Genomic DNA, 10760 nt, shown 5'->3' on the forward strand with positions numbered 1-10760 from the left:
TGCAGTGAGTTGCTCATCACAGCCAATATCCTTATACAATCTAGTAGTGAAATGAGTGTTTCTAGTGCTTCCAACAGTTTCAACCTGAAGTTTGATACAATATCTTTATGTTTGTACAGTCCTCGATAAGATCATCTACAGCATTAGCAACCATTCAAAGAACAAACCATTGATTAAAACCACATGGATTTAAGGCTCAATCACGTAATATAAAGCCCCAAACTAAGTGGTTAAATATGTGAACTACCTGTACTGACATCTACTATTTAATTCATGACTATTAAATTGGTTCTTAGTAAATAAACACTTTTAAGGCAAAATTCACCTCATTTGAGTTTTGACTGAGAGGTTCAACAACAATCACAGTTTTATTGGCAACACTGATATACAGTGTCTCTAAGTCACTATGCTCAAGGTTAAGAGTGATGGGTATCCTGTTTTTACATTTTACTGGAGTTTTACAAGTTCAATTCATGATATTAAATCTGTAGGTTTTCCTTCCTCCAAACTGAAGACACAGTGTGCCACAGACATGATATTTCCATTTCTCCCTCTCTTTTCTTCAAACAGAAACATCTCTCAAGTGTCTACAAGTTTTAGAATGGCAATTTTTCAGAGGCAGCCACTTTGGAATAGTCCCATGCCATCAGGACTTGGAAGCAGGGGGAGGGGAAGAGAAAAAAGCTAGAGCATAAGTTTCATTTGGTAAGTTTTACATTAACCATTACAAGCCGGATAGTGTAAAAAGTGGCTTTTTTTAGCTCAAAAAGTCTAAGTCTTGGTGTGGAAACCAGTACGTGGCTGTCCCACCAGAACTTTCTCCTAGTGGAACTATCAGGGAAGTCTTGACTGGGGAGTATGATTTGTTCACCTATCAGATGTAAACCTCCAGGCACTCAGTTCATTTGGGGCTTGCTCCAGTTTGACTTTAGTCTATTATAGTTCACCTTTCATTTTTATAAAAAAAAAACAAGTTGATCACTGGGTCTGCTATTGTTGATCTCAGTTGGGCAACACTAGGCTACTGGATTTGCTTGAGGTACTTGATTTGAGTACCACACTCTTTCATCTCTTGCTCCTTGGTTGCTGGTCGCATTACAAGGATGTTTTCCCTGTGCGCAGACTCTTGTTTAGTTTTTCTTCAGACTCCCTTAAACCTATTGCATCATTAATTACGATCTGTGTACTTGCCCTCCGAAGCTTGGTTATATGCTTCATATGCTTCATATTGTTTCCATCTTCAAATTAACTCATCATGTGCTATAACTTTGAAGTCTGTTTTACTCAGTGGAAACTTTTTGGGAAGAGGTTTCTCCTTGGTCACCTTGAATCTTAATCCTTTTCAGAGGGTGGTTGCCACCCACACTCACATAGGCCAAGGCCAAGCTGCTGGATCACTGCCCAGGCCTCCAGAGCACTCCACCCCACACTCCGCCTCCTCCCACCACCGCCCTGTGCTCTCCTTTATTTGTGGTCTCACCGCCACAAAATGACGCTTGTAGTTTTCTTGTAATATGTTTGCCTGATTTTCACATCACAGTAATAGTGACCTCATAGAATGATTTAAGAAGTGTAATCTTTTTTGGAAGAGTTTGTGAAGGATTCCTATCAAGTCTTTCAAAAAATGTTTGGAGGGGTTTATTAGTGAAGTCATTTGTGCCTGGATTTCTCTCTCTCTCTACCTCTCCTCTTCGGCTCTTTCTCTCTCTTTTTTACTAATTGAAACCCTTTGCTTTTTATAGATCTATTCAGATTATTTAGAGAGAGAGGGGGTATTTGAATTGCTCCAAATTAAAGCATTATAGACTGTTGTCTTAATGAAGATTAATAATTTCTCTTGGTAGGTTTTTTATTTTGTTTTGTGGCTTTAGCTACAATTCTGTAATTGTAGTTCTTTTACTATATTTTCTTGTTTTAGAGGGAGTTCACACAATTCTTCACTCTGCCATTACAGAAGATGATCTGGGTCAGAGGAACATTGGTTCTACCTCATAGTTATTGTGAAGGTAGAAAAATTTGAACCAGTAATATTTTATTTTATTTATTTTATTTTATTTTTTTTAAAGATTTTATTTATTTATTTGACAGAGAGAGACATAGCGAGAGAGGGAACACAAGCAGGGGGAGTGGGAGAGGGAGAAGCAGGCCTCCTGCAGAGCAGGGAGCCCGATGTGGGGCTCGACCCCAGGACCCTGGGATCATGACCCGAGCCGAAGGCAAACGCTTAATGACTGAGCCACCCAGGTGCCCCTGAACCAGTAATATTTTAATGAAGAATCTTTATAAGAATATGATATTTTGGGGCTAACTGAACATAATAAAAAAGAATATGATATTTTTAAAATATCTAATAAAAAGAACAATCAAATAATCAGTGCAAAGGTAAAATATATAATACCATTGATTTTATCACAATCTAATTCTTATAAAGAGATAAACAGTTGTGGATAAAATGATGAAAAGCCTCTTTGTAAGATATTAAAATGGGTCACAAATATTTGGCTACCTGAATTATTTCACTAAATATCTGAAGTTATATGACTTACAAGTAAACACCAACTTATCCTAAGGCTGAGGGCATCAGCTTTCTAAGGCAGATGATTAATTAATGCAGCTTTTGATTCCAAGTTTAATGATTTATTTGCTTATCAATGCCACCATAAAATCCCTGAAGATCTTCACAAAATTTGCAATGAGATAGAGTTAGCAGGTGCTACTAAGGGAATATGCAAGTTTCCTTAACAAAATGCCAGAAGTTGATTGTCGACCAACTGGGGAAGACCTATGAGACCCTTCCGGTGTACACAAAAGGAATGAATCCATGATTAAATTACAGTTAATCACAGATGGTTATTTTACGGCAGGTGCTCAACTTTGAAAGTGTAGTTCTGGGCTATTTTTGTTCCAACATGGTGCTCAATCCCTGTTGGTTATCTGGCAATATTTTAGGGTTAGAAAAAGGTTTATTTATGGTGGAAATTTTACTTTGTCTATTCCATAAATATATAAAATATTATTTCATGTAATCTTTCATATAAATTTTGTGAGCATGCACATCGTTGTTTTGATATTTAAAAAAACACTGAAAAATACAGTTTAAGTATTATTTATCAGATTCATAAGCCCCCTTGATTCAGAAATAATGATCACTCAAAGGTATTAGTAGGATTGTTTGAAATAGTAACCAAATTTTTAATATTTAATATTGCTCATTTAGAAAAAAATAAATCATATAATCAACAACACCTTCAGTGACAAAATATAGGCTTATTCTTGTCACATTTCCCTTTCAAACAAGTTAATAAAATAAGCAAAAGGTAACATAATATTGAATTATTGGTACAGTAAGCATCATAATGTATGAAGGAAAAGAGTGGGATAATTGTTTACATGTTTAAAATTAATACTAAAATTCCGTAAATAATAACTTCGCTCAGCAAAACAGATCCTTCTTCTGAGTATCATAAATATAAAGCTGATCTGGATGCGTCAGTTTCAGGGCTTAATTATTAAAGATCTATTAAATGCAAGATGCCTGGCTAAATGCAAGTTATAGTTGCATTTTCAGTTTTGGGATTTCATTATGGACCTATTAATATTCGACGTTCTTATTGGTAGCCACTAATTACCTATTTCTTTCATCTCTCTCTCTCTATGCCTTTCCTAATCCTTGGTTTGGAAAGAGGAGCTGAATACTCCTGTTCCTAATTGCTTTGGCATTGCTTTCTGGCAATATTGCTTTCAATCTGTATTTTCTGCAATGATCCAAATAGGTATTTCTCTCCCTCTCTCTCTCTCTCTATCACACACACACACACACACACACACACACCACACACACACACACACACACACACACACAAAAGTAAAGAAAGCCATCTACAGCATCCAACTGTCGGAGAAAAGCCCTCTTCAGATTTTTGGAAGAAAACTAGAATAGCTCTTTCTAGATGAGAAAATACATGGAATGATAAAAGCGGTGTAGTGTCAGATCTGAGAACATCATCACCAGCTGTGGGAAATTGGTCAGATTGAGTCAAATAAACAGAAACAAAGGAATCATGTCTGTCATCAAAACGTACCTTCCAGAAATCTGCAATCAATTAAAATATTCACAGAATCAGTAAAGACATTTCAAATCAAGACATTGGCAAGGAGAAAAAAAGATCAATACCTGCATCAGAGTCTGACCTCTGACTCCTTTCCCAAAGAGAACATTCTTGTACTAGCTAAACTGAACCATGAACACTCCATTATATATGCCATTTTTTTCTTACTTCTCTTACCATTAGCCTGTGCATATGTTATTTCTTCTTCCTGGAATGACTTCTCCCTCCTTCTACCTACAACTGTGTCTCTCCCAGTTTTCTTCTACCCCCAATTCAAGTCAGTAATACCTCTTATAGCTAAATTATGTCCGTCACAAGTTCTATCAAGGAAGCATTCCCAGCTAATATCTATTCAAGATTCAACCATATGATTTTCCTGTGTTGTTTTTATAACACTCAATATTTGTACCAAAATGACACTTTTGGTCTGTCTTGAAATTTTCTTCTTATCCATCAACTGTGTACTCCTAATCCAGGGGGCAATTACATCATATCCGAAGTACCCAGAATGGTGCCTGTCACATAAGTGCTGGTACTGAATAACTTGTTTTTTTTGTTTTTTGTTTTTTAAAGAGTAAATGTGTTATGCTGAATAGTAACAATTTTGTGGCTTTAAAGATTTTCTTGCTCAATTGCTTTCTACCCTTAACTACAGAAGAGAAAGTAAGAACATTACATTATTAGTTGTAAAATAACTGCCAATTTGAAAAACTAGAGGCCTTTAATATATTTTTAATATGTAGTAGTTACCAGCTATGTTGCCAATACAGAAGACATGATTTTTCTTTTTTAATCAGAAAAAACTATGGGTATTGCTGTGTCAAATCTCTGACTGTTGTATGGAAATAAAAATATAATGCACATACACATTCAAATTGGATTCAAAGGTTGAGAAAAGCATAGGTTACCTAACTCATATCTAATGGTTAGTTTATTGCCTAGGTCATTTCTTTTTTTTTTTAAGATTTTATTTATTTATTTGACAGAGAGAGAGAGAGGGAGAGGGAACACAAGCAGGGGAGTGAGAGAGGGAGAAGCAGGCTCCCGGCCGAGCAGGGAGCCCGATGAGGGGCTCGATCCCAGGACCGTGGGATCAGGACCTGAGTCAAAGGCAGACACTTAATGATTGAGCCAGTCAGGCACTCCTGCCTATCTCATTTCAAAAGCTATTTAGGGTCGGGGGGAAAGATGGCGGAGGAGTAGGGGACCCTATTTCAACTGCTCCCCGGAATCGAGCTGGATATCTACCAGACCACTCTGAGCACCCACGAAACCAGCCTGAGATGTAAGAAGATCTGGATCTCTACAAACAATATCGCAGGTGATTGGTTTTGAGGTACCAAGCGGGGAGCCGTGATTCCGCGGACAGATATCGGAGGAAAAATAGCAGCGGGAGGGTGCCTGGCCGTGGGGATCCTACACCGCCGGTGAGCGACAGCCTCGCACGCTGGGGCCCGGGCACAGACTCGCAGACCGGTAGCGGCGGGGAAAGGACTCTAGGGCAGCCCCCCCACCCCCCGGGGCGGAAACCCGGAGCGGCGGGGTCGAGGGGGTGAACTGGGAGCGGCTGGTGGTTTTAGAAGCACAAAAGGCAGAGACATGCTCCCACCTGAAGGCAGGATAGGGGGCGCTGCGGAGGGGTGCACAACCTGGGACATTGCAGTTTATAGCAGCACGGACAGAAACGGAGACGGTGTGGCCTGGAGAGTTCACTAAAGAACAGACTGAGGTCTCTCTGCTCTGAGGCAGAGGGTTGGAAACGGTCTCTTCTGCTCTGACTCACAGAAGAGACGCAGAAAGCCGCCAGGGAAAGCCGCCAGAGAACAAAAGCCCCAAAGACTGATTCCCGCTGAGCCCATCCCCCGCCACAGGGGGGCAGGGCAACTCCGCCCAAACAGGGTTGCCTGAGTAACTGCGTGGCAGGCCCCTCCTGCAGAAGACAGGCTGGGAAAACAAGAGGCCAGCAACCCTAAGGTCCCAAGAAAACAGGTGCATCTTGCTTGGGTTCTGGCCAATAATTTGGACTCTATACATTCCCTCAAACACCCATCAACAGAATGACTAGCAGGAGGAGCCCCCAAAATAGGAAAGACTCAGAGATCATGACTTATGCTGCAGATTTACAAATGGATGCAGATATAACCAAGATGTCGGAGATGGAATTCAGGCTAGCAATTGTGAAGACGATGGCTAGAATGGAGAAATCAAGTAATGGCAGCATAGAGTCTCTAAGGGCAGAAATAAAAGGTGAATTGGCAGAACTTAAAAATGCTATCAATGAGATCCAATCCAATCTAGATAATCTAACAGCTAGGGTAACTGAGGCAGAAGAGAGAATAAGCGACCTGGAGACAATATAATAGATAAAAAGGGAAAAGAGAAGGCCAGGGAAAAACAACTCAGAATCCATGAAAATAGAATCAGAGAAATAAGTGACACCATGAAGCGTTCCAATGTCAGAAAAATTGGAATCCCGGAGGGAGTGGAGAGAGAGAGAGAGGACTAGAAGATGTATTTGAGCAAATCGTAGCTGAGAACTTCCCTAATCTGGGGAATGAAACAAACATTTGAGTCCTAGAGGCAGAGAGGACCCCTCCTAAGATCAGGGAAAACAAGCCAACACCCCAGAATTTAATAGTAAAACTTGCAAATCTTAGAACCAAGGAAACCATCTTAAGGGCAGTTAGGGGGAAGAGATTCCTTACCTACAGAGGGAGGAACATCAGAATAATGTCAGACCTATCCACAGAGACCTGGCAAGCCAGAAAGATGTGGCAAGGCATATTCAGGGTACTAAATGAGAAGAACATGCAGCCAAGAATACTTTATCCAGCAAGGCTGTCATTTAGAATGGATGGAGAGATGCAGAGCTTCCACGACTGGCAGAAGCTGCAAGAATATGTGACCACTAAGCCGGCCCTGCAAGAAATATTAAGGGAGGTTCTATAAAAGGAGAAAGACCCCAAGAGTGATCTACAACAGAAATTTACAGGGACAATCTATAAAAACAACATCTTCACAGGCAACATGATGACAATTAATTCATATCTTTCAATAATCACTCTCAACGTGAATGGCCTAAACACTCCCATAAAACGGCACAGGGTTGCAGATTGGATAAAAAGACAGGACCCATCCATATGCTGTCTACAAGAGACTCATTTTGAACCTAAAGACACATCCAGACTGAAAGCAAAGGGATGGAGATCCATCTTCCATGCCAGCGGACCTCAAAAGAAAGCTGGGGTAGCAATTCTTATATCAGACAAATTAGATTTTAAGCTAAAGTCTGTAATAAGAGACACAGAAGGACACTATATCATTCTTAAAGGGTCTATCCAACAAGAAGATCTAACAATTGTAAATATCTATGCCCCCAACATGGGAGCAGCCATCTACATAAGCCAACTGTTAACCAAAATAAAGAGTCATATTGATAACAATACGTTAATTGTAGGAGACCTCAATACTCCACTCTCAGCAATGGACAGATCATCTAAGCAGAAAATCAACAAGGAAACAAGAGCTTTGAATGATACATTGGACCAGATGGACCTCATAGATATTTACAGAACATTCCACCCTAAAACAACAGAATACTCATTCTTCTCGAGCTCACATGGAACTTCCTCCAGAATAGACCATATACTGGGTCACAAATCAGGTCTCAACCGATACCAAAAGACTGAGATTATTCCCCACATATTCTCAGACCACAGTGCTCTAAAACTGGAACTCAATCACAAGAAAAAATTTGGCAGAAATGCAAATACTTGGAAGCTAAAGACCACTCTGCTCAAGAATGTTTGGGTCAACCAGGAAATCAAAGAAGAACTTAAACAATTCATGGAAATCAATGAGAATGAAAACACATCGGTCCAAAACCTATGGGATACTGCAAAGGCAGTCCTAAGGGGGAAATATATAGCCATCCAAGCCTCACTCAAAAAAATAGAAAAATCCCGAATTCACCAATTAACTCTACACCTTAAAGAACCAGAGAAAAATCAACAAACGATGCCTAAGCCACACATTAGAAGAGAAACAATTAAAATTAGAGCAGAAATCAATGATTTAGAAACCAGAAACACAGTAGGTCAGATCAACGAAACTAGAAGTTGGTTCTTTGAAAGAATTAATAAGATCAATAAACCACTGGCCAGACTTACCCAAAAGAAAAGAGAATGGACCCAAATTAATAAAATTATGAATGAAAGGGGAGAGATCATGACTAACACCAAGGAAATAGAAACAATCATTAGAAATTATTATCAACAACTATATGCCAATAAACTGAGCAATCTGGATGAAATGGAGGCCTTCCTGGAAACCTATAAGTTGCCAAGACTGAAACAGGAAGAAATTGACAACCTGAATAGGCTAATAACCAGTAATGAGATTGAAGCAGTGATCAAAAACCTCCCAAAAAACAAGAGTCCAGGGCCTGATGGATTCCCGGGGGAATTCTACCAAACATTCAAGGAAGAAATAATACCTATTCTACTGAAGCTGTTTCAAAAAACAGAAACAGAAGGAAAACTTCCAAACTCATTCTATGAGGCCAGCATTACCTTAATCCCCAAACCAGGCAAAGACCCCATCAAAAAGGAGAATTTCAGACTCATATCCCTGATGAATATGGATTCCAAAATCCTCAACAAAATCCTAGCTAATAGGATCCAACAATACATTAAAAGGATCATCCACCACGACCAAGTGGGATTTATCCCCGGGATGCAAGGGTGGTTCAACATTCGCAAATCAATCAATGTGATTGAACACATTAATAAGAGGAGGGAGAAGAACCATATGGTCCTCTCAAATGGTGCAGAAAAAGCATTTGACAAAATACAACATCCTTTCCTGATTAAAACTCTCCAGAGTATAAGGATAGAGGGAACATTCCTCAAGTTCATAAAATCCATCTATGAAAAACCCACAGCGAATATCATCCTCAATGGGGAAAAGCTGAGAGCTTTTCCCTTAAGATCAGGAACACGTCAAGGATGCCCACTCTCGCCACTATTGTTCAACATAGTATGAGAAGTCCTAGCAACAGCAATCAGACAACAAAAAGAAATAAAAGGTATTCAAATTGGCAAAGAAGAAGTCAAACTCTCTCTTTTCGCAGATGACATGATACTTTATGTGGAAAACCCAAAAGACTCCACCCCCAAATTACTAGAACTCATACAGCAATTCAGTAATTTGGCAGGATACAAAATCAATGCACAGAAATCAGTTGCTTTCTTATACACTAACAATGCAACTGTAGAAAGAGAAATTAGAGAAACGATTCCATTTACAATAGCACCAAAAACCATAACATACCTCGGAATAAATCTAACCAAAGAGGTAAAGGATCTATACTCTAGGAACTACAGAACACTCATGAAAGAAATTGAAGAAGACACAAAAAGATGGAAAAAGATTCCATGCTCATGGATCAGAAGAATAAACATTGTTAAAATGTCTATGCTACCCAGAGCAATCTATACCTCCAATGCCATCCTGATCAAAATTCCAATGACATTTTTCAAAGTGCTGAAACAAACAATCCTAAAATTTGTCTGGAATCAGAAAAGACCCTGAATCGCCAAGGAAATGTTGAAAAAGAAAAACAAAGCTGGGGGCATCACGTTGCCTGATTTCAAGCTATATTACAAAGCTGTGATCACCAAGGCATCATGGTACTGGCACAAAAACAGACATACAGACCAATAGAACAGAATAGAGAACCCAGGTATGGACCCTCAACTCTATGGTCAAGTAATCTTTGACGAAGCAGGAAAAACCATGCAATGGAAAAAAGACAGTCTCTTCAATAAATGGTGCTGGGAAAATTGGACAGCCACATGCAGAAGAATGAAACTCGACCATTCTCTAACACCATTCACAAAGATAAACTCAAAGTGGATGAAAGACCTCAGTGTGAGACAGGAATCCATCAAAGTCCTAGAGGAGAACATAGGCAGTAACCTCTTTGACATCGGCCACAGCAACTTCTTTCAAGACACATCTCCAAAGGGTAGTGAAACAAAAGCAAAAATGAACTTTTGGGACTTCATCAAGATAAAAAGCTTCTGCACAGCAAAGGATACAGTCAACAAAACAAAGAAGCAACCCACAGATTGGAAGAAGATATTTGCAAATGACACTACAGATAAAGGGCTGGTATCCAAGAGCTGTAAAGAACTTCTCACACTCAACACCCAAAAAACAAATAATCAAGTCAAAAAGTGGGCAGAGGATTGAAAAGACACTTCTCTGAAGAAGACATACAAATGGCTAACAGACACATGAAAAAATGTTCATCATCATTAGCCATCAGGGAAATCCAAATCAAAACCACATCGAATTGTCACCTTACACCAGTTAGAATGGCAAAAATGGACAAGGCAAGAAACAACAAATGTTGGAGAGGTTGTGGAGAAAGGGGAACCCTCTTACACTGTTGGTGGGAATGCAAGTTGGTACAGCCACTTTGGAAAACAATGTGGAGGTTCCTCAAAAATTTAAAAATAGAGCTACCCTATGACCCAGCAATTGCACTACTGGGTATTTACCCCAAAGACACAGATGTAGTGAAAAGAAGGGCCATATGCACTCCAATGTTCATAGCAGCAATGTCTGCAATAGCCAAACTGTGGA

General features: G+C 39.5%; 1 pseudogene; it reads right to left on the reverse strand.

The window, feature by feature from the left end:
* Positions 1–596: 596 nt before the first annotated feature.
* Positions 597–4601, reverse strand: LOC118539558 (pre-mRNA-splicing regulator WTAP-like; annotated as a pseudogene).
* Between the last annotated feature and the right edge of the window lie 6159 nt (positions 4602–10760).

This window comes from Halichoerus grypus, chromosome 5 (assembly GCF_964656455.1).
Source record: "Halichoerus grypus chromosome 5, mHalGry1.hap1.1, whole genome shotgun sequence".
Classification (NCBI taxonomy): domain Eukaryota; kingdom Metazoa; phylum Chordata; class Mammalia; order Carnivora; family Phocidae; genus Halichoerus; species Halichoerus grypus.